This window comes from Chiloscyllium plagiosum, unplaced genomic scaffold (genome assembly GCF_037043375.1).
Source record: "Chiloscyllium plagiosum isolate Xiang-an unplaced genomic scaffold, Cpla_swu_hap1 HiC_scaffold_27, whole genome shotgun sequence".
Lineage (NCBI taxonomy): Eukaryota > Metazoa > Chordata > Chondrichthyes > Orectolobiformes > Hemiscylliidae > Chiloscyllium > Chiloscyllium plagiosum.
In genome coordinates, this window is record NW_028270165.1 from 79,449,385 (window position 1) to 79,471,529 (window position 22,145).

A 22,145-nucleotide genomic window follows, 5' to 3' on the forward strand; every position below is an offset into this window, starting at 1 on the left:
CTCTTGAAAGGTTTCAAATGAATCCCTCCAAATGATACTGTTTAAAAATGCCGTATTGGACAAAATATCCCATTAAGTTCGACACAAACCCACAGCTGAAGACATCAGAAGTCACACAACACCAGCTTACAGACCAACAGGTTTATTTGAAATCACAAGCTTTAGGAGCATTGCTCCTTCTTCAATGCTGCTCCTTCGTCACTTCACTGACAAAGGAGCAGTGCTCCGAAATCTCGTGAGTTCAGATAAACCTGTTAGACTCTAACCTGGTGCCATTTGACTTCTGCCCTTGTCCAGCCCAATCCAACACCAGCACTTCCACATCAGAGTTGACTAATGAGATCAGATTTTATTCAGTGTGATTAAGTGAGATGCTCATCTGAAAACTCAAAACTGTTGGAGCGACAAAAAGACACGAGTCAGTGTATGGAATGAGGGTAGTGTGTGTATGGAATGAGTTTCCAGAGAAAGTGGAGGCTGGTACAATTATACCACTTAGGCATCTGGTTTCGGACATGAATAGGAAGGGTTGAGAAGGATATGGGCCAAATACTGACAAATGGGACCAAATTAATTTAGGATATCTTGTCAGCATCGATGAGTTGGAGACAGGCTCATCGGCCCAACTGGTCCATGCCGACCAAAATGTCCATCAAAAGTAACCTCATTTACTTGCAATTGGCCACTATCCTTCTAAGCCTTTCTTCTCCATGTATTTGACCAAATGTATTTTAAATGTTGTTAATGTACCTACCTCAACCACTTCCACTGGCAGCTCAGTCCATATGCAAACCACACTCTGTAAAATTTTTGCCCCACATATTTTTTCAATCTCTCCCCTCTCACCATACAAATGTGTCTCCAGTCTTGAAATTCCGCCATACTTGGGAAGAGACAACAATCCTTAACCCTATCTGTAACCCTCAGGGTTTTATAAACTTCGCCTCTCATCCTCCTCTGCTCCAGGGGGAAAACATTCCAGCCTTAATTCCAATTTGTTAATAATGGTGCAGTGATGATTTCAGCTGTGTGTGTGTCAAGGATCTCTCATTTCTAAACCAATGCCGTGCCACTTAAGTTTACCTGACCTTAAAACGAATGGTACCCCTTCATTTAAAATATCTATGGTTTCTGTGCAAAGTCAGTCCTCATTGGAAAACAGCCAATAGTGTCTTAAATCCCATGGACTGCTTTTGACCAGGTTTGTATGCTCTGTTTTGAGATGTAGGAGTAAAATTTCATGGTAAAAGATTAATGCAGCCTTTATTCATGACTCATTATTAAACACACTTTCTCCATTTACAGCTGTAATTGAGAGGCTTCTCTGAATTAGTCGACATGTTTGTCACAAGTTGTGAAACATGAAAGGGTTCTGAAAAGATTTACAAAGATACTGCCAGGGTTGGAGGGTTTGAGCTGCTGCAAGAGGCTGAAATAGACTGGGGCTATTTTCCCTGGAGGGTCAAAGGCTGAGGGGTGACCTTGCAGACGGTTTTGCGGTAGAAGCGTTTTAGAAAAAAAATCTCAAACCTTTGTTGCCTTTGCCAATATCTGTTGGCCATTAGTGAAGTCCCTGAGCCCAAATGAATCAGACCGTCTGCCTTTTACAACCCCTGTTGGGGGAAAAAAAAATCAAGAACAACATAATCTCCTTAAAGGAGTAACATCATCACAACAGAGAGCACACAAGCTGAAACATTTCTATCAAAAGGTCGTACAGTTAGCAGGCCGAGATAATGACTTTTCAATTTAGCCAATTAATTTAAATCAGGTCCTTTGGCTACTAAAACCTATTAAGTTTAAATCTGACAACAGAGGACCAATCCTATTGTAAAAACTCAATATAGCATCAAGGGTATAAAAGAAGGGGACAGTTGAACAGAGCCCCAGTGCTAACTCCCCATTGCTAGAGCTAAGAGTCCTCAGCACGAGAGAGAGAAATCAGCCCTGACAGTCATTTGTGAATGAGAGAGCATCATTTACAAAAAAACCAGAAGAGCAGGAATTGGAGGAGACATTCCTGACAAAAGATTCAATAGAAGGATGCACAGAATATTCTGGAAGACATATAACCTGGCTGTAATCAGAGAGACTAAATTCTATTTCTTGTTATATTAGTGGGTCTTGTATTTATTGGAACAGCATATGACAAAAATCCTGTTTTATGCCAGAATTGTCAGTAGTTCGAAGGGATTTATTCGGTTTGTTAATAAATTAGTTCAGTTGTTCACCATTCAAGTTGGATATGAAAATTGCTTTTTGTTGATTTTAAAGTGTCAGGGTTTAGTTTTGTTTTTAAGACTAGAGCAGATGACACCACTTTTCACACTAATTTTATAGATTATAGGGCAACGCGCTCCTCTTTTGGTGTTTTGGTTTGAGATCTCAGAGAGGGGAGGGGATTCAGCATTCGCTTTATAACAGTATTGATGTGCCGTCCTGCTGAATGCAAAGGAGTCATTATTAATCCCAGCCCCTCACTCTGATTGTGAGTGAATCGCTTTAATTTGAATACTGACACAGAAACTGCACAGACAACCAACTGTTGAAACAATGATTTACACTTTATTGTAGGTAGCAACCAAAAAATAAAACCCCTCAAGTAAGCAAGTTCAGCCTCTTTCCCCCCACCGCCCCCCCATCTTGGCTATCGCCCAAGTGATGGCGGAATTTAACATTGTTTCTACCAACAGTGCCCATCTCTGGAAGTTGACAGGGGTTTGATGCAGTGTTGTTCTTCCAAGTACTGCTGCTAAATCATTCTGGAGTTGAATTCTGGTGGAGTTCCGTCACTTTCAGATTTGTGGTGTAACGTTTCTTTAGATTCTGACACCACCTCCCTACACTTCTGGAGACCTCTGGTCTGTAGCTTACCTTCTTATCCTTGAGGGTTTTCCACATGTTTGAAACAGCCTGTCCTGCAATTAACCCCTTTACGCCAAGGCCTTCCTTCTACAGGCAGAATTAATTGTCCTTTTGTCTCACAGTTATTAAACATCATTATCTCATCTGTCCAAAGAAATAGCTCATTGTTTTGCCTCTTTCTTCCCAGCGATAATTAATGTATGTTATTTGTTAACTCCCTTGTAGCAGTTTCTCATTGGCCCTTTCGTTTCTTGGTCCAGAAAGAGTTATTGCTGACTCATGAAGTTATCAAAGTTCTGGAGTTTACAGGACCACATCACATTCCTCTCTGTCTCCCCCAGGAATAATGATTGCTCCCGAGATACTCGCAGTTCCTGACATTCCTTGGTATCCCCAAATACAATCCATATGTCAGGAAATCACTAGTGCTGCCCTGACACCAGGCAGCCACTGTTGGAACAGAAGGATTATGGGGAGAAAATACAGTAATCCGAAGTGCAAAGAGACTTGGGAGTTCAAGTCCAGGATTTTCTCAAAGTAAACTTGCCCAGGTTGAGTCAGTAGTTAGGAAAGCAAATGCAATGATGGCATTTATTTTGACAGGACTTGAATACAAAAGCAGGGATGTATTTCTGATACTCTATAAGGCTCTGATCAGGCCACATTTGCAGCATTGAGAGCAGTTTTGGGCCTCCTATTAGCAAGGATTAGATTAGATTAGATTAGATTACAGTGTGGAAACAGGCCCTTCGGCCCAACAAGTCCACACCGACCCGCCGAAACGAAACCCACCCATACCCCTACATTTACCCCTTACCTAACACTACGGGCAATTTAGTATGGCCAATTCACCTAACCTGCACATCTTTGGACTGTGGGAGGAAACCGGAGCACCCGGAGGAAACCCACGCAGACACGGGGAGAACGTGCAAACTCCACACAGTCAGTCGCCTGAGTCGGGAATTGAACCCGGGTCTCTGGCGCTGCAAGGCAGCAGTGCTAACCACCGTGCCGCCCACTATGTGTTGGCCCAGGAGAGTGTTCAGAGGAGGTTCACGAGAATGGTCCCAGGAATGAAAATTTTAACATATGAGGGACTTTTGAGGACTCTGGGATTATATGGAGTTTAGAAGGATGAGGGGGGTTGCAATTGAAACCTGCAGGATACTGAACGGCCTGGAGAGAGTGGATGTTGGGAAGATGTTTCCATTGTTAGGACAAACTAGGACCCGAGGGTACAGCCTTAGAAGAAAAGGAAGACCCTTTAGTTGGGAGATAAGGAGAAACTTCTTCAGCCAGAGAGTGGTGTATTTATGGAATTCAGTGCCACAGAAGGCTGTGGAGGCCAGGTCATTGAGCAGGTCATTGAGCATATTTAAGATGGAGACAGAAATGTTTTTGAGTATTAAAGGGGATCAAGGGTTCTGGGACGAATGGGCTTGAGAAAGTTAACAGCCACGATTGAATGGTGGAGTAGACTCAATGGCGTGAATGGCCTAATTTCAGCTCCTATGGTCTTATGATATGCTGATGTGTGGAGAGGTGATGAGTGGGCAAAGAGATGAAGAGGGGAGTAGAATTAGGGGGAAGCTGGATACAGACACAAGGAAGAAAGAAATACAAGAACTGTACAATAAATAACAGAACTCTTAGGAGCACTGGCATGCAGAGGGATCTGGGCATATAGATCCCTGAAAGTGGAAACAGAGGTGGGTATGATGGTCAAGAAGGCATACAGCACGCTTGCCTTCCCTGAGTGTAAGAGTTGGCAAGTTATGTTACAGCTATCTATTTCAACCACATTCGGAATATTGTATGCAGTTCTGGTCACCATGCTATCAGGAGGACGTGGATGCTCTGGGAGAGGGTGCTTTAGTCAAGGGCTAATGTTGCGTAATAGGAGTAGGTGAATAAGTCTGTGTCGGTTACTCTTCAGGAGGGTCAGTGTGCACATGTTGCGCCGAATGGTCTTTTCCACACTAGGGATTCTATGTTACTCAGAGATTTTTTTTTAATTCCCCAGGGTGAAAAGGTCAACTACAAAAGGGCACAGGTTCAAGGCAAGAAGAGGGCAGTCTACAGGAGAAGTGGAGGGGAAGGTTTTTCACACAGAGGGGTGATGGGTGGTGGAAGCAAGCACCTTAGCAATGTTTAAGGTGTATCTTGATAGACACATGAACGCGAGATGAACAGAAGGATAGAAACCGCACATGGGCAATAAATAGCAGGTCCAAGTGAGGATTAAGAATTGGCACAGGCTTGACAGGGGTGCCTAAACCAAATAAGAAGGACTTGTGACTGTGCTGTATTGTACTGATACAGGTTTTCCCCACTATCCGAAAGTGGAGCGTTCATATGAAACCTTTCATAAGGCAAAATAGCGTAAAGTGAAGAAGCAATGAACATTAATTCATTTATATTGTATATACTCAAATAATAGTTAAAGTTTTGACTACTTTTCAAGGTTAAATTTAGGGGGTCAACTGTTACTTGGATACTACTTGAGGGGCTGAAATTCATGCCTGTCAAGATTCATACCGTATCATAAGCAGAAGCTCAAATGATGAATAAAGCAAAAAAAAGTTATGGTAATTCTGAAAACTGAGTGGAACATACTGACAAGACGGGAGCAGAGCCGAACAACCGACAGACTACAAAGCTGGAGTGGAACATGACGGCCATCACACTGACTCACAAATATTGGTCTGTTTGTCTTTGAAGAACTAGGGTCGACTTTTACATGATGAGACTACTTTTCACAACACTTGCAAGAAAAAAAATCAAACACGTCCAATTGCCATGCATGGAGCACAGGAAATATACTAAAGGATTTTTTTTTAAAAAGAGTTCTAGCATTCAGGCACAACGATACATATGCACATGTCCATTTAAATACTGGGTAGATTGATTCTTTGGAAGATAACAATCGCAAAGTGACGGTTTTCAAGATGCTGGATTTGGTAGAAAGATTAATTAGTATGCCCACTCCCCTCCCTCCACAGCCGAATCATCACTGGACAAGACAAACCCTCGGATCTCAATAACATACCTACATACACATACACAATCCTACCCAATGACTGCATGTGACCACATTTTACGTGCTATTACCTCAAATCACATTTATAAAACATAACCATAGACGTTTACACAGGCTCTCGTACACAATATTGCCTGTGACCTTCTACAGCGCTGTAAAGTGCTGCAAATCCCATGATGACAGTATTTCATATCCAATGTGTTAAATAACATTGTATATTTTATAAAAAAAGATATCTATACATTATACACAATTGAATATCGGAACAGTTCAGTCAGATGGTACAGCCTGCCCTCCTACATGGATTATAGAAGGTGTATGGAGGATTAGATGGTGATTCTAATAGAAATTATGTTTGTTTGAGGAATGGGAGTGATTGTGGCTCCAGGCTAATTGCGATCCGCCTTATCCCCCGGGTTCCCCCTCAGCCCAGCCCGGTACCTAGTAGAGTGAAGCCGCGGGTAGCTCCAGGCTCACGGTCCAGCACAGCACCGAGTGCAGCCTCTCCTCCAGCTTGTGCTCCGCCGGACTTTACCCCCCGCCGCCGCTCCTCCACCTCCCGCCGCCGAAGAAGCCGCGGGCGCCGGCTCTCTCTCCTCCACCGCCGACATTTTTAATTTGTTTTCTCGTTCACCCGGTAACCGTTACCTCCCCCTTCCCGGGCCCCGGGAATTATACACAAATAAACAATAAACCCCACCGGGGACTGTCTCCTTTTCTTCACAACTTTTGTTTGAAAAGTTCCGACTTTAATTTGAAATGTATTTTAAAGGTATTTTCTGAGGTAAACGGTGCCTGTCTGCCCCCCTCCCTCCGTCAGAAACCGCCCGCTGAGTCGATGAGAAAACCGCAGCCTCGCGCCGCCATCTTTGTTTTTCTTCTTCTTTCCGTCTCCTCCTTCAGTGACACGCGTCATCCACGCTCCGCCCAATCAGAGCGCATCTTACTCCACCTGACCAATGGCGACCGGCGCCGGTTGTTACTGACAGAGTTTGTGTCCAATTGCCAATTTGGGATAAAAAAGGCGGGAGTCACAATTTTTTTCCCCTGTGACTGCACATCTCATTCCTTTTGCCTGTGTCTCCCGCAGGGGAGGGGGAATCCCAAACTAGAGGGCACAGGTTTAGGGTGAGAGGGGAAAGATTTAAAAGGAACCCAAGGATTAAAAAAAAAGTGTGAAAGTTAATTTGCCTCAAGAAAAGCCCCCTCTTACGACCTGAACAAAATAGATTGTTCACAGCCGATTACTCACTAAACAAGAAGGATGTTGTGAAACTTAAAAGAGTTCAGAAATTATTTATAAGAATGTTGCTAGGGTTGGAGGGTTTGAGCTACAGGGAGAGGCTGAATTGGCTGGGGCTATTTTCCCTGGAGCATTGGAGGCTGAGGGGTGACCTTATGGAGGTTTATAAGATCTTGACAGGAATGGATATGAGAAAAAGATAAGGTGTTCCGTGGGGTGGGGGGAGTCCAGTACAAGAGGGCATTAGTTTTTGGGTTAAAGGGGAAAGATTTAAAACGGCCCCAAGGGGCAACTTTTTCAAATATAGGTTGGTGTGTGAACTGAATGAGCTGCCAGGAAAAATGGTGGAGGCTGGTACAAATACAACATTTAAAAGGCATCTGGATAGGTACATGAATAGGAAGTTTTAGAGGGATATGGACAAAGTGCTGGCAAATGGGATGAGATTAATTTAGGCTATCTGGTTGGCACATACCGAAGGATTGTTTTTTGTGCTCTACAACTCAATGGTTCTATTTCCACAGAGCCAGAACCAATTGCAAAAGGCTAGGAATAGGCCATTCGCCCCTAACACACTGTCCTCAATTGTGGCCTAAGTGAGCATATTTCAATTCTTAGTGCTATGTAATGAGCCAGACTTTATTAAAAATCTTAAAGCAAATGAACACTTAGGAGGCAGCGATTATAATATGGTAGAGATCAGTGTGCAGTTTGAAAGAGAAAAGGCAAAATTAGATGTAATGGTGTTACAGTTAAATAAAGGGCAATAAGGGAGGAACTGTCAAAAATTGACTGGAAGCAGAGCCTAGTGGGGAAGACAGGAGAGCAACAATGGCAGGAATTTCTGGGTGTAATTGAGGACACAGTACAGCGGTTCATCCCCCCAAAAATAAAGATTATCGGGCAGCGTGGGGAGGGAGGGGGGAAGAAGACTGCCATGGCTGACAAAGGAAGTCAGGAAATGTATCAACGAAAAAGAGAGCCTATAAAGTGGCCAAGACCACTGGGAAATCAGAAGCTTGGGAAGACTACAAAAACAAACAGAAGATAACAAAGAGAGAAATAAGGCAGGAGAGGATCAAATATGAAGGTAAGTGGACCAGTTATGTTAGAAATGATAGTAAAAGTTTTTTTGCAATACATAAGAAACAAACCAGAGGCAAAAGTAGAAATTGGGCTGCTCCAAATTGGTGCAGGAAGGTTAGTGATGGGAGATAAGAAAATAGCTGAAGAACTTAATAAATACTTTGTGTCAGTTTTCACAGTTGAAGACATGAGTAATATCCTAACAATTAAGGAGAGTTAAGGGGCAGAGTTGAGTATGATAGCCATTACAAAAAAGAAAGTGCTAGAAAAGCTAATAGGTCTAAAAATTGAGAAATCTGCTGGCCCTCCTGGCTACAGCCTAGCGTTCTGAGGGAGGTGGTTGAAGAATTAGCAGAGATGTTGGTTGTAATCTTTCAAAAATCACTGGAGTCAGGCAAAGTCCCAGATGATTGGAAAATCACTGTTGTAAGTCCTTTGTTTAAGAAAGGATCAAGACAAAAGCTGGAAAATTATACGCCGATTAGCCTAACCTCAATTGTAGATAAAATTCTAAAATCTATCGTTAAGGATGAGATTTCTAAATTCTTGGAAGTGCATGGCTGGATTAAAATAAGTCAGCATGGATTTAGCAAGGGGAGGTTGTGCCTGACAAACTTGAAGAGTTAACAAGTAGGTTAGACTTGGGAAACCCAGAGGATGTTATCTACCTAGATTTCCAAAAGGCCTTTGATAAGGTGCCTCATAGGAGGCTGCTGAGTAAAGTGAGGGTCCATGGTATTCGAGTTGAGCTACTGGCATGGACTGAGGATAGGCTGCCTGAGAGAAGGCAGAGAGTTGGGATAAAAGGTTCTTTTTCGGAATGGCAGCTGGTGAGAAGTGGTGTCCCACAGGGCTCAGTGTTGGGGCTGCAGCTGTTCACTTTATATATTAATGATCTGGATAAAAAAGACTGGGGGCATTCCCACGATGTTCGCTGACGATACATAGTTAGGCAGACAGGCAGGTAGTTCTGAGGAGGTGGGGAGGCTGCAGAAAGATTTGGACAGTTTAGGAGAGTGGTCCAGGAAATGGCTGATGAAATTCAATGTAAGCAAATGTGAGGTCTTGCATTTCGGAAAAATAGAATACAGCATGGACTATTTTCTAAACAGTGAGAAAATTCATAAAGCCAAAGTACAAAGAGATCTGGGACTGCGAGTCCAGGATTCTCTAAAGGTTGACTTGCGGGTTGAGTCCATGCTTAAGAAAGCAAATATAAATGTTGTCATTTATCTCAAGCGAGTTGGAATGTAAAAGCAGCGATGTGCTACTGACACTTTATAAAGCTCTGGTTAGGCTCCATTTAGAATACTGTGTCCAATTTTGGGACCCACACCTCAGTAAGGACATAGTGGCACTAGAGCGTGTCCAGCGGAGATTCACACGATGATCGCTGGTATCATAGGCCTAACAGACGATGAACAGCTGAGGATCCTGGATTTATATTCATTAGAGTTTAGAAGGTTGAGGGGAAATCTAACAGAAACTTACAAGATAGTGCATGGCTTAAAAAGCGTGGATGCTGGTAAATTTTTTTCCATTAGGCAGGGAGACTAGGACCCATGGGCACAGCCTGATAATTAGAGGGGGTCAATTTAGAATGGAAATGAGGAGACATTTCTTCAGCCAGAGAGTGGTGGGCCTGTGGAATTCATTGCCATGGAGCGCAGTGGAGACCGGGACATTAAATGTCTTCAAAGCAGAGATTGATAAATTCTTGGTATCGCAAGGAATCTTGGTATCTCTATGGGGAGAGTATGATAAGTGGAGTTGAAATGCCCGTCAGCCATGATTAAATGGCGGAGTGGACTTATGACCTTACTTCCACTCCTGTGTCTTATGGTCTTAAGGAAGAGCTCTTTGCTATTCACTGTACCTCCACTCCTAATGATTTTATAAATCTTAGTAAGGTCACCCCTCAACCCGCTACACTCCAATGAAGACAGTCCCAACCTTTCCTTATAACTCAAACCCTCCAGTCCTGGCAACATCCTGGTAAATCTTTACGGAACTCTCTCTAATAGTATTCTTCCTATCACAGAGCCACCAAAACTGTACTCAGTACCCAGAAAGTGGCCTCATCAACATCCTGTACAACCTCAACGTGATGTCCCAACTTCTATACTCAATGGGGTGGACAGTGAAGGCAATGGTGCGAAATGCCTTCTTTACCACCTGTCTACCAGTGATGCAACTTTCAAAGAACTATATACCTGAACCCCCTAACTCCACCCCCCTCCCCCCGCCACCACTGCCAAAGTGTCTCTGTTCTACAACACAACCCAGAGACCTACCATTAACTAGACATACCAAAGCTGAAAATTCTTCGCCTGAAGCCCACTGAAGACGTTACCCAGTAGGTAACGAAACATCTGGAAATGAACCTTGCAGCTCAGCAAGCAAACCTACATCCAAAACCTCAACCTGAGCTACAAATCTTCTCAAAACTCACTATGTCCAGCCCTTCCTTGTTTAGCAAAATGCAACCTCTCACTTTTATTCATACCTCTCTCATAGGTGCACACACACATACACCCCACAACACACTCACAGGCTTAAACTCCATCACACTCACACTTCACTCTTATGCACGCACTCAAACACAAACACACACACAACTCTATGGAGTGAATTTGTATTGGCAGAATTATATTTGCAGATACTTTCAATTTTGCTCAAAAAGCCCACAATCTGCAGGCAGTCAATCCATGCAATATTTTATAAATTCCTACTTTGGAAATAGAACCAGTCTGATTCAAGATTGGAATACTGACAGACTCGAATCTCACATCTTTAATGCATTGTCTGAACTGAGATGTCACTTTTTTGATAAAACATTAAGTCATCTCAAGAACGTGACTTTAAAGATGTTCTGGGATTTACATATTAATGAATCAAAACCTGCAACCCATTCTAAAAGATGAAGGACATAACAACAATCTAGGTTTGTTCAATATATCCTATCAGTCACATGACACTGTGATCTTTTGCTATACAATCGGTGTATTATTCCCCGGCCAACAGCTACCCGATGAAGGAGCAGCACTCTGAATGCTAGTGCTTCCAAATAAACCTGTTGGATTATAACCTGGTGTTGTGTGATTTTTAACTTTATCTACCCCAGTCCAACACCGGCACCTCTACACCGTTTCCAGTGAACGCAGCCCACATCTCCCGCTGCTGCCAGTAAACTATACAATGCTGATGAAACGGTGCAGTACTTGCACTTCTGAAAAATTTACAACTTATAACGATACGAGCTACTCATTCACTGCTCCATCTGATACATGACATTGGAAACTTAGTGCAGGAGGCTGAAATGAAATGAGCAACTTTAAACCAAAAACCTCTTGGAGCTCAAAGCCTTCAATGAGAGTCTGAGCCTGGCGATAAGTTCAGGTAACCTTTATTGTGACCCAACGTTGTTACAGCATCAGATCCCCCCAGCATAAAGGTGTAGAAAAAGTAGCTGCTTTTTAAATAGCTCAAGGTCAAAGCGTGCACCCCCACCCCACACCACCTTACCTTCTTTACTATGGTTACCACCGAGTTGTCAGTTTGTAATTGGATCCTTGGTACAGCCTTAACTGTAGGAAGTATTGCCTCACTCAGCAATTTCAACCCATACCCTGTAAACAAGTAAGTGTTTACCCACTCAATGACCGGTGGCAGTGGTGGGCAATGAAGAGTCAATCATGCTATTGTGGGTCTGGAGTTACGTGTAGGCCAGACCGGGTAAAGGATGCAGCTGGGACAACTGAGTGAATCCTTCCCTACAACAGCAGTTTCCTTCCCTAAAAAGGGATGTGAGTGAATCAGATGGGTGATGTCCCCCAAACAATCATTTCTTCATGAAGTTCTGAACTCCAGATTTCTGACCGAAATCCAATTCCACCATCTGCCACGGCAGGATTCAAACCTGGCAGTCCCTGGAACTGGGTTGATAGTCCAGTCAATAAGGCAATTGGCTATCCCTCCTTCAATCCCCCTGCGATGGCACATGAACTCGCTGGTGCCTCCGCAGATGGGAAGCGCGGGTAAAGCCCTTCTCACACTGAGAGCAGGTGAACTGCCTCTCCCCAGTGTGCACCTGCCAGTGGGCCAGCAGGATGGAGGAATTGCTGAAGGCCTTCCCACACTCAGTGCAGAAGAACGGCCTCTCTCCAGTGTGCCCCTGCCTGTGGGCCAGCAGGGTGGAGGCCTGGGTATAGCCCTTCCCACACTCGGGGCAGCTGAAGGGCCTCTCCCCTGTGTGGACCTGCTGGTACCTCACCAGGTCAGAGGAATTGCTGAAGGCCTTCCCGCATTCGGGGCAGCTGAAGGGCCTCTCCCCAGTATGACTGCGCTGATGAGTCTCTAGGATAGAAGGGACACAGAAGCCTTTTCCGCAGGCGCCACACTTCCACGGTTTCTGCACGGGGCTGGATCCATTGGGTTTCTCCATGGCCGAAGCTTCAGCTGCACACAAACGCATGTACAGCCCCTCCCTGCCGTGAATTCCTCTTTCCAGGCCGTATAACTGCTTCAGGTTCCACAATCAGTGCGCTGCAACAGTAGGGTCTCTCATCCAGTCCCATTGATGCTGAAGACGTGCTCCTACAGGAACCAAAAGGCTTTGCTCCTTCTCACAGAATCACAGGCAAAAATTGTTGCAGTCCTGATGGACTGAGTGACTGTCGGACATTGACGTCGAAGTGAGGACTGCAGAAGCTGGAGAGTCAGAGTTGAACAGTGCGGCGCTGAAAAAGTACAACAGGTCCGGCAGCATCCGAGGAGCAGGAAAGTTGATGTTTCGGGCATTAGCCGTTTATCTGTTGATTTTCAAACTTCCATCTTCAGATCATCAAATGCTTTGTAAAAAGAGATTACAAAAGTCATGACTGTCAGTGCAAGGTAGAAATTCAGAACAAGCAATTCTACTTTCTGTAGAACATTCTTTTCTTTTGTTATTCCACACTGAAAATTGAAAGCACCATCGCACTCTCTCTCTCCCCCTCTGTTCTCACACTGCTCTAACTAATTCTCCTGAAGGTGCTGATTCAGGATCTTACAGGGGCAGAACAGCAAAAACTTCAAGACTGACATCTCTCTGAATTTTGGATAACTCCACTGTTGAGAGTGAGCAGGTCTGATTATGGGAAGCTGAAAAAATAGTGTCAGTTCAGGGTGAACCTGCAATGCAAGTTCTTGAGGAACAACCAGACATGAAGTGGTTAACATCCCTGGAAAGGAGAGAGCAAAATGAGACATCAAAGGCATTAACACCGACACCAGGGAGAAATTGAACATACAGATGTGGCAAGCCAGAGTCAGAGATATACAGCATGGAAACAGTCCAACTCGTCGATGCCAACCAGATATTCTAAATTAATCTAGACCCATTTGCCAGCATTTGGCCCATATCCCTCTCAACCCTCCATTTTATATTTCCATCCAGATACCTTTCAAATGTCATAATTGTACAAGCATCCACCATTTCCTCTGACAGCTCATTCTTTACACGCACCACTCTCTTAATGAAAGAGTGAATTTAGCACAGTGAATCCATCTTACCCATAGTGCCCAGGGGTGTGTAGGTTAAGTTAGCACGGCCAATCCATGCTAACCTGCACATCCCTGGGCACTATGGGTAAAGTAGCACAGCCAATCCACCCTAACCTGCACATCCCTCGACAATATGGGTAACTGAACACTGCCAATCCACCTGAACCCATCCAAATCAGAACACTATGGGTCATTTAACATGGCGAATCCACCCCAACCTGGACAAAGTTACATATAACACAATACCAGGTTACAGTCCAACAAGTTATTTCGAAGCACCGGCTTTCGGAGTACTGCATCTTATTCAGTTGGTTGTGGAGTACAAGATCATAAGACACAGAATTTATGGAAAAACATTATAGTGTCCTGCCACTGAAATTATATAGTGAACAAACCTGGATTGTTAAGTCTTTCATCGTTTAGAATGGGTTGCAGGTATCAATAATATGCAAGTCCCAGAACTTCCTGTCAGGCTCCTTCTCGAGATAACTTAAGGTTTTATAAGAAAAGGTGACATCTCAGCTCAGATAATGTATGAAAGGAGTGAGGTCAGAGTCTGTCTGTATCCCAATCTTGAGTCAGCCCGCTTCGATTTGCAAAGTGGAATTTACAAAATATTACATGTATTGACTGGCAGCACATTGTGCATTTAGAGTTATACAGTCATAGATGGACAGCATGGAAACAGACCCTTCAGTCCAACTCATCCATGACGACCAGATATCCCAACCCAATCAAGTCCCACCTGCCAGCAACTTGCCCATATCCCTCCAAACTCTTCCGATTCACATGCCCATCCAGACTAGCCTCCACCACTTCCTCTGGCAGCTCATTCCATACACATACCACTCCCTGAGTGAAGAAGTAGCCTCTGAGGTCTCTTTCACCCTAAACCTATGCCCTCTAGTTCTGGACTCCCCCACCCCAGGGGAAAGACTTTGTCCATTTATCCTATCCATGCCCCTCATGATTTAATTAAATCTCTGCAAGGTCACCCCTTAGCCTCTGACGGTCCAGGGAAAACAGCCCTTGCCTATTCAACCTCACTATATAGCTCAAATCCTCCAATCCTAGCAACATCCTTGTAAATCTTTTCTGAACCTTTTCAAGTTTCACAACATCTTTCTGATAGGAAGGAGACCAGAATTGCATGTAATATTCCAACAGTAGCCTAACCAATGTCCCGTGCAGCCGCAACATGACCTCCCAATTCCTGTACTCAATACTCTGACTATTAAAGGAAAGCAGACCAAATGCCTTCTTCACTATCCAATCACTATACTATTCTTCACTACCTACAACTCCACTTTCAAGGAGCTATGAAACTGCACTCCAAGGTCTCTTTGTTCAGCAACACTCTCTAGGACCTTACCATTAAGTGTATAAGTACTGCTAAGATTTGCTTTCCCAAAATGCAGCACCTCACATTTATCTGAATTAAACTCCATCTGCCACTTCTCAGCCCATTGGCCCATCTGATCAAGATCTCGTTGTAATCTGAGGTAACCTTCTTCGCTGTCCACTACACCTCCAATTTTAGTGTCATCAGCAAACTTATAGCTATACCTCATATGCTCACATCCAAATCATTTATATAAATGATGAAAAGTAGTGGACTCAGCACAGATCCTTGCGGCACTCTACTGGTCACAGGCCTCCTGTCTGAAAAAACAACCCTCCACCACCACCTTCTACCTTTGAGCCAGTTCTGTATCCAAATGGCAAGTTCTCCCTGTATTCCATGAGATCTAACCTTGCTCACCAGTCTCCCATGAGGGACCTTGTCGAACACCTTACTGAAGTCCATATAGATCACATGTATTCTCTGCCCTCATCAGTTCCCTTCGTTAGTTCTTCAAAAAAACTCATTCAAGTTTGTGAGACATGATTTCCCCACACGGAAAACTATGTTGACTATCCCTAATCAGTCCTTGCCTTTCCAGTACATGTACATCTTGTCCCTCAGTTGGATTCCCTCCAACAACACCGACGTCTGGCTCACTGGTCTATAGTTCCGTGGCTTGTCTTTACCACCTTTCTTTAACAGTGGCACAACGTTAATCAACCTCCAGTCTTCCGACACCTCACCTGTGACTATCAATGATACAAATATCTCAGCAAGAGCCCCAGCAATCACTTCTCTAGATTCCCACAGAGTTCTTGGGTACACTTGATCAGGTCCTGGGAATTTATACACTTTTATTCATTTCAAGGCATCCAGCACTTGCTCCTCTGTAATATGGACATTTTTCAAGATGTCACCATCTATTTCCCATCTATCTTCCATATCCTTTTCCACAGTAAACTCTGATGCAAAATACCCATTTAGCATCTCCCCCACCTCCAGCGGTTCCACATAAAGGCCACCTAGCTGATCTTTGAGGGGCCCTATTCTCTCCCTACTTATTCTTTTGTCCTTAATGTATTTGTACAAATCCTTTGGATTCTCTTTAACTCTAGTTGCCAAAGCTATCTCATGTCCCCCGTTTTCCCCTCCTGATTTCTCTCTTAAGTATACTCCTACTCCCTTTATACTGTAAGGCTTCACTCAATCTGTCCTGTCTATACCTGACATATGCTTCCTTCATTTTCTGAACCAAATCCTCAATTTCTCCAGTCATCCAGCATTCCCTATAGCTACCAGCCTTTCCTTTCACCCTAACAAGAATATATTTTCTCTTGACTCTAGTTATCACAGTTCTGAAGGCTTCCCATTTTCCAGCCGTCCGTTTACCTGCAAACATTGGCGCACAATCAGCTTTTGAAAGTTCTTGCCTAACACCGTCAAATTTGTCCTTCCTCCAATTTAGAATTTTTGAGCAAAATAGAATGTATCTGCAAATGTAATGCTGCAAATTCAAATTCATCCCCATGGAGAGTGTGGTTCTATGTGTGTAATAGAGAAACCCTGTTTCCATGCTGCATATCCATATGTCTATTTGATAACAGATGCTTTATTTTTGTTGGTGCAAGTATTGTTGTAAATCATAGCTGGGTACTAATAGTTATATGTAAGGGAGAGAGAATTCCTCAGGTAGAGCACTATCAGAATCCTGGGAGACCCCTACTTCAGATTTACTTGGACTAGTTGACAGTCTGGGAGATTATGGATTGGGTCTCAATTGACTAAATGTTTTATTTTTCCCGAACGTGTAAAAGGGGGCGTTAAAGCTTCAGCAGAAATCCAGCAGAGCTGAGAACAGACCAACATCTGTGGGAACAGGGAGATCAACAGAGGACAGAGAAATCCGGACCTGAAATCCAAGCTGACACCAGACTACCCTGTGATCAGTGCTTTGATGAGCAGCACCAACCCTCTCCCTTTACTGAGCTTCCCATTTGACTACCCCCTCGATATTCAGGATCCAGTCCTTGCCATCCTGAAGCCATGTCCCTGTAAGGAGTCTCAGATCATAATTATTCTCTTCAATGTGTTCAGTCAATTCATTCACTTCTGTTACAATGCAGCTTACATTCAGTTTTTAGTTTCAGTTTTTGTGATCTTCTGAATCTAGTTTTGATTGCTGGTATATTTACTCTCCTTGTCCCTTTCTATCATTCTCTGATGTTCATTTCCACATCACGACATTGCTCAAAAGCCTTGATTTGGATTGGCCAGGCTAAATTGCCCATAGTGTTCAGGGATGTGCAGGTTAGTTGGGTTAGCCATGGGAAATGCAGGGTTATAGGTTCATTGTAATAGAAGCAGGAGTCAGCCATTTGGCCCGTCCTGCCTGCTCTGCCATTCATTAAGATTATGGCTGATCTATCCATCAACTCAGCTCCTCCTCCCTGCAGTGTCCCAACTATCCTTAATTCCCCAATTATGCAGAAACCCATCTAATTGTGTCTTGAATATACTTAACGAAGCTGCTTTCTATGCTTCCTTGGGCAGAGACTTCCATAGTTTCACTACTCTCCAGGAAAAACAGTTCCTCCTCATCTCTGTCCTAAATCTACTTCCCCTAATCTTGGGGCCGAGTCTCATCTACCAGCAGAAATGACTGGATAGGGTAGGGTTTCATCCCCACAGTGCAATGAATTCCCACTTTCCACCAAATCCCAGATGTACTCACTCAGTTTCTGTCTCACAAATGAAAGATTTCATTGTAACTTCTTCTGCTCTGAGTAAGGGCAAAACATTTTTGAAAGCTGCTTTGAAAGTCCAGTCTTCACAACAACACTTCTGCTTTCACTGAAGATGATTAAAGTCATACAGCACAGAAACAGACCCTTTGGCCCAACTCATCCGTGCCAACTATATATCACAAACTAATCTAGTCCCATTTGCCAGCATTTACTCATCCCTCTAAATCCTTCCTGTTCAAGTACCCATCCAGTGGCTTTTAAATGTTGTCATTGTATCAGCCTCCCCACTTCCTATGGCAGTTCATTCCATGCACGTTTCACCTTGTCTGAAAATATGTTGTCCCTCAGGTCCCTTTCCCTACTCACCTTAAACTTCTGCCCCTTTAGTTCTGGACTCCCCTATCATGGAGAAAAGACCTTGGGTATTCACCCTATCCATGCCCCTTATAAACTTCTTTAAAGGTTACCACTCAGCCTCTGATGCTCCAAAGGAAAATATCTCCCTGGCCTGTTCAGCCCATTCCTGCAGCTCAAACCCTCCAAATCTGGCAACAGCCTTCTAAGTATTTTCTGACCCCTCTCAAAAGTTTCATAACATCTTTCCTACATCAGAGAGACCAGAATTGAATGCAGTATTCCAAAAATGGCCTAAGCAATGTACTGTACAGCCGCAAAATGATCTTCCAGCTCCTATACTGAATGCTCTGGCCAATAAAGGAAAGCATACCAAACATCTTGTTCACTATACTGTCTATGTAAGACTCCACTTTCAAGGAACTATGAACCTGCACTCCAAGGTCTCTTTGTTCTGCGACACTCCCCTTAACTGTGTCAGTCCTGCCTGGATTGCTGGACCAAAATGCAACATCTCACATTTCTCTGAATTAAACCCCATCTGCTACTCCTTGGCCCATCCAATCAATTCTAATTTATGCTAAACTCTCTTTCCTCTCTTATTCCCTAGAAGCTGAAAATCTCTGTCCCACATACTCTCCCTCCATTCTCTCATTGCTGAACCTAATCCCTGCTGTACCTCATCCTGAAGGGTCTGTTTCATGCTGATTAACAGGCCCACACTCAGGGGGATCTAATGGAAACATACAGAATACTGAATGGCCTGGACAGAGTAGACTTTCAGAGGATGTTTCCATTGGTAGGAGAGACTAGGACCCGAGGGCACAACCTTCGAGTAAAGGGAAGGCGTTTTAGAACGCAGATAAGGAGATACTTCTTCAGTGAAAGAGTGGTGAATCTATGGAATTCATTTCTGCAGAAGGTTGTAGAGGCTCGGTCACTGAGGATATTTAAGACTGAGGTAGATAGGTTCCGGAGTATCATGGGATTGGAGAGTTCCAGGGAGAGCGTGGGAGAATGGGGTTGAGAAAACTATCAGCCACGATTGAATGATATGAACAGACCTGATGGGCTGAATGGCCTAATTTCTGCTCCTATGTCTTATGGTCTCTTGCTGTCCTGGCCACAGTGAGAGAATTGGGAGCAGGAGTTGGCCATTTGGTCTTTCGAGCCTGCACAAGCATTGCACAGATCATAATTGAATATGGATCTACTTACATCTAGATGAATAGGCTGGAACTTTTTCACTGGAACATAGGAGGTTGAGAGGTGACCTTATTGAGGTTTATAAAATCACGAGGGGCATAGAGGAGGTCAATATCAGCTGTTGTTTCAAGAATAGGGAGCAATCATTTTAAGGTGAGAGGAGAAAAATTTTAAAAAGACATGAGGAGCACATTTTTCGTTTAAGAGCGTGGAGTGTGTGGCAAATGAATATCCAGAGGAAGTAGTGAATGCAGGTACAGTAACAACATTTAAAATAAATTTGAATAAGTGCACAAACAGAAAAGTTTCAGAAGGATATGGGCCAAATATTGGCAGGTGGGACTAGTTTAATTTGTGAATATAGTCAGCATGGGCTAGTTGGACTGAAGGGTCTGTTTCTGTGCTGTATGACTCTGTAACTGTTCTATACTGGTCTTAAAACCATTTTCTTGCCTTCCCCCAAAACCATCCACTTCTTTGTTCATCAAAGGCAAATGAACTTAGCCTTGAATACATTCAATGACGGGCCTAACTGCTGAAAGACATCCACACCTCTGAACTCAATTCCTCTTGCTAATATATCACTTTGCTCATTGCTTGCTGCACCTGTCTGACAACTGGCAGTAACTGGTTTCGAAGGACGCTGAGGCCCCTTTGTCCATCCACACATCTTTCCTAACGAAGAGCTCGTGCCCGAAACGTCGACTCTCCTCCTCAGTGGCTGCCTTACCTGCTGTGGTTTGCCACACTTTTCAACTCTGATCTCCAGCATCTCACTTTCGCCACATCTCAACATATCACTACATAAACAATGCACCTCCTTTCTGCTTTTTTTTTTTACATACATCAAAGGCTATACCTTTACATTGTGGCACTGCGTTTGCAAAGTGAGACACAGATCTGGATCAACTTTTCCAGAGGTAAAAACAATGACTGCAGGTGCTGGAAACCAGATTCTGGATCAGTGGTGCTGGAAGAGCACAGCAATTCAGGCAGCATCCAAAAAGCTTTCTACAAACCCACCGACTCCCACAGCTACCTGGATTACACCTCTTCCCACCCTACCTCTTGCAAAAATGCTATCCCGTATTCTCATTTCCTTCGCCTCCGCCGTATCTGCTCCCAGGAGGAGCAGTTCCACCATAGAACACACCAAATGGCCTCCTTCTTTGGAGACCGCAATTTCCCTTCCCACGTGGTTAAAGATGCCCTCCAACGCATCTCATCCACATCCCGCACCTCCGCCCTCAGACCCAACCCCTCCAACCGCAACAAGGACAGAACGCCCCTGGTGCTCACCTTCCACCCTACCAACCTTCGCATAAACCAAATCATCTGCCGACATTTCTGCCACCTCCAAACAGACCCCACCACCAGGGATATATTTCCCTCCCCACCCCTCTCAGCCTTCCGCAAAGACCGTTCCCTCCGTGACTACCTGGTCAGGTCCACGCCCCCTACGACCTACCCTCCCATCCTGGCACTTTCCCCTGCCACCGCAGGAACTGTAAAACCTGTGCCCACACCTCCTCCCTCACCTCCATCCAAGGCCCTAAAGGAGCCTTCCACATCCATCAAAGTTTTACCTGCACATCCACTCATATCATTTATTGTATCCGTTGCTCCCGATGCGGTCTCCTCTACATTGGGGAGACTGGGCGCCTCCTAGCAGAGCGCTTTAGGGAACATCTCCGAGACACCCGCACCAATCAACCAAACCGCCCCGTGGCTCAACATTTCAACTCCCCCTCCCACTCTGCCGAGGATATGGAGGTGCTGGGCCTCCTCCACCGCCGCTCCCTCACCACCAGACGCATGGAAGAAGAACGCCTCATCTTCCGCCTCGGAACACTTCAACCCCAGGGCATCAATGTGGACTTCAACAGCTTCCTCATTCTAGTTTCTAACCTCCAGCAACATGAACCCCTTGACTTGTCTGGACTTGTCCGACCTGCCCAGCTCCTTTTCCACCTATCCACTCCACTCTCTCCTCCCTGACCTGTCACCTTCATCTCCTCCCCCACTGACCTATTGTACTCTCTGCTACTCTATTCCCATCCCCACCCTCCTCTAGTTTATCTCTCCACGCTTCAGGCTCTCTGCCTTTATTCCTGATGAAGGGCTTTTGCCCGAAACGTCGATTTCGAAGCTTTTCGGATGCTGCCTGAATTGCTGTGCTCTTCCAGCACCACTGATCCAGAATCAACTTTTCCAGAGTCTGTCCCCTCCCTCGATTCACTCTTTCCTTTCATTTGCTACAAATCAATAACTGAACCCCAGAATGAAAAGAAAATGGAAAACGTGTTGACAAAAACACTATTATACTCACAAATTTTAGACAGAGGAAGGAATTTATAGTCTGGGGTGAGGTTTAGTCTTCATTCAGTGACAAAAGAGTAGCATCAGCGGCTTCAGAGCTCACGGTCCAACTTCCGCATTTCGGCAACGGCCGACTCTGATTGGCAGGAGGACCAGACTCCTTCGGGTCCTCCAAGATTCTCCATTGGTCAAGAAAGGAGCTCGTGCGCCTTTTCGGCGGACACCCAGGAGTATGCGCAGTACTTTGCTGACACCGGCAGACTTGCGCAGTACTTGCTGACACCGGCAGACATGCGCAGTGCTTACTGACACCGCGGAGTATGCTCTGTCACGATGCTGGTGTTACTGACAAAGTTTAGAGTTAAAAATCACAAAACATCTGGTTATAGTCCAACAGGC

At 44.4% G+C, this 22,145-nt stretch overlaps 1 protein-coding gene across 1 annotated transcript in view; it reads right to left on the reverse strand.

The window, feature by feature from the left end:
• The window catches only part of LOC148144635 (uncharacterized), a 333,213-nt gene that overhangs the window by 103,474 nt on the left and 207,594 nt on the right, over window positions 1–22,145 (reverse strand). The window lies entirely within an intron of this gene.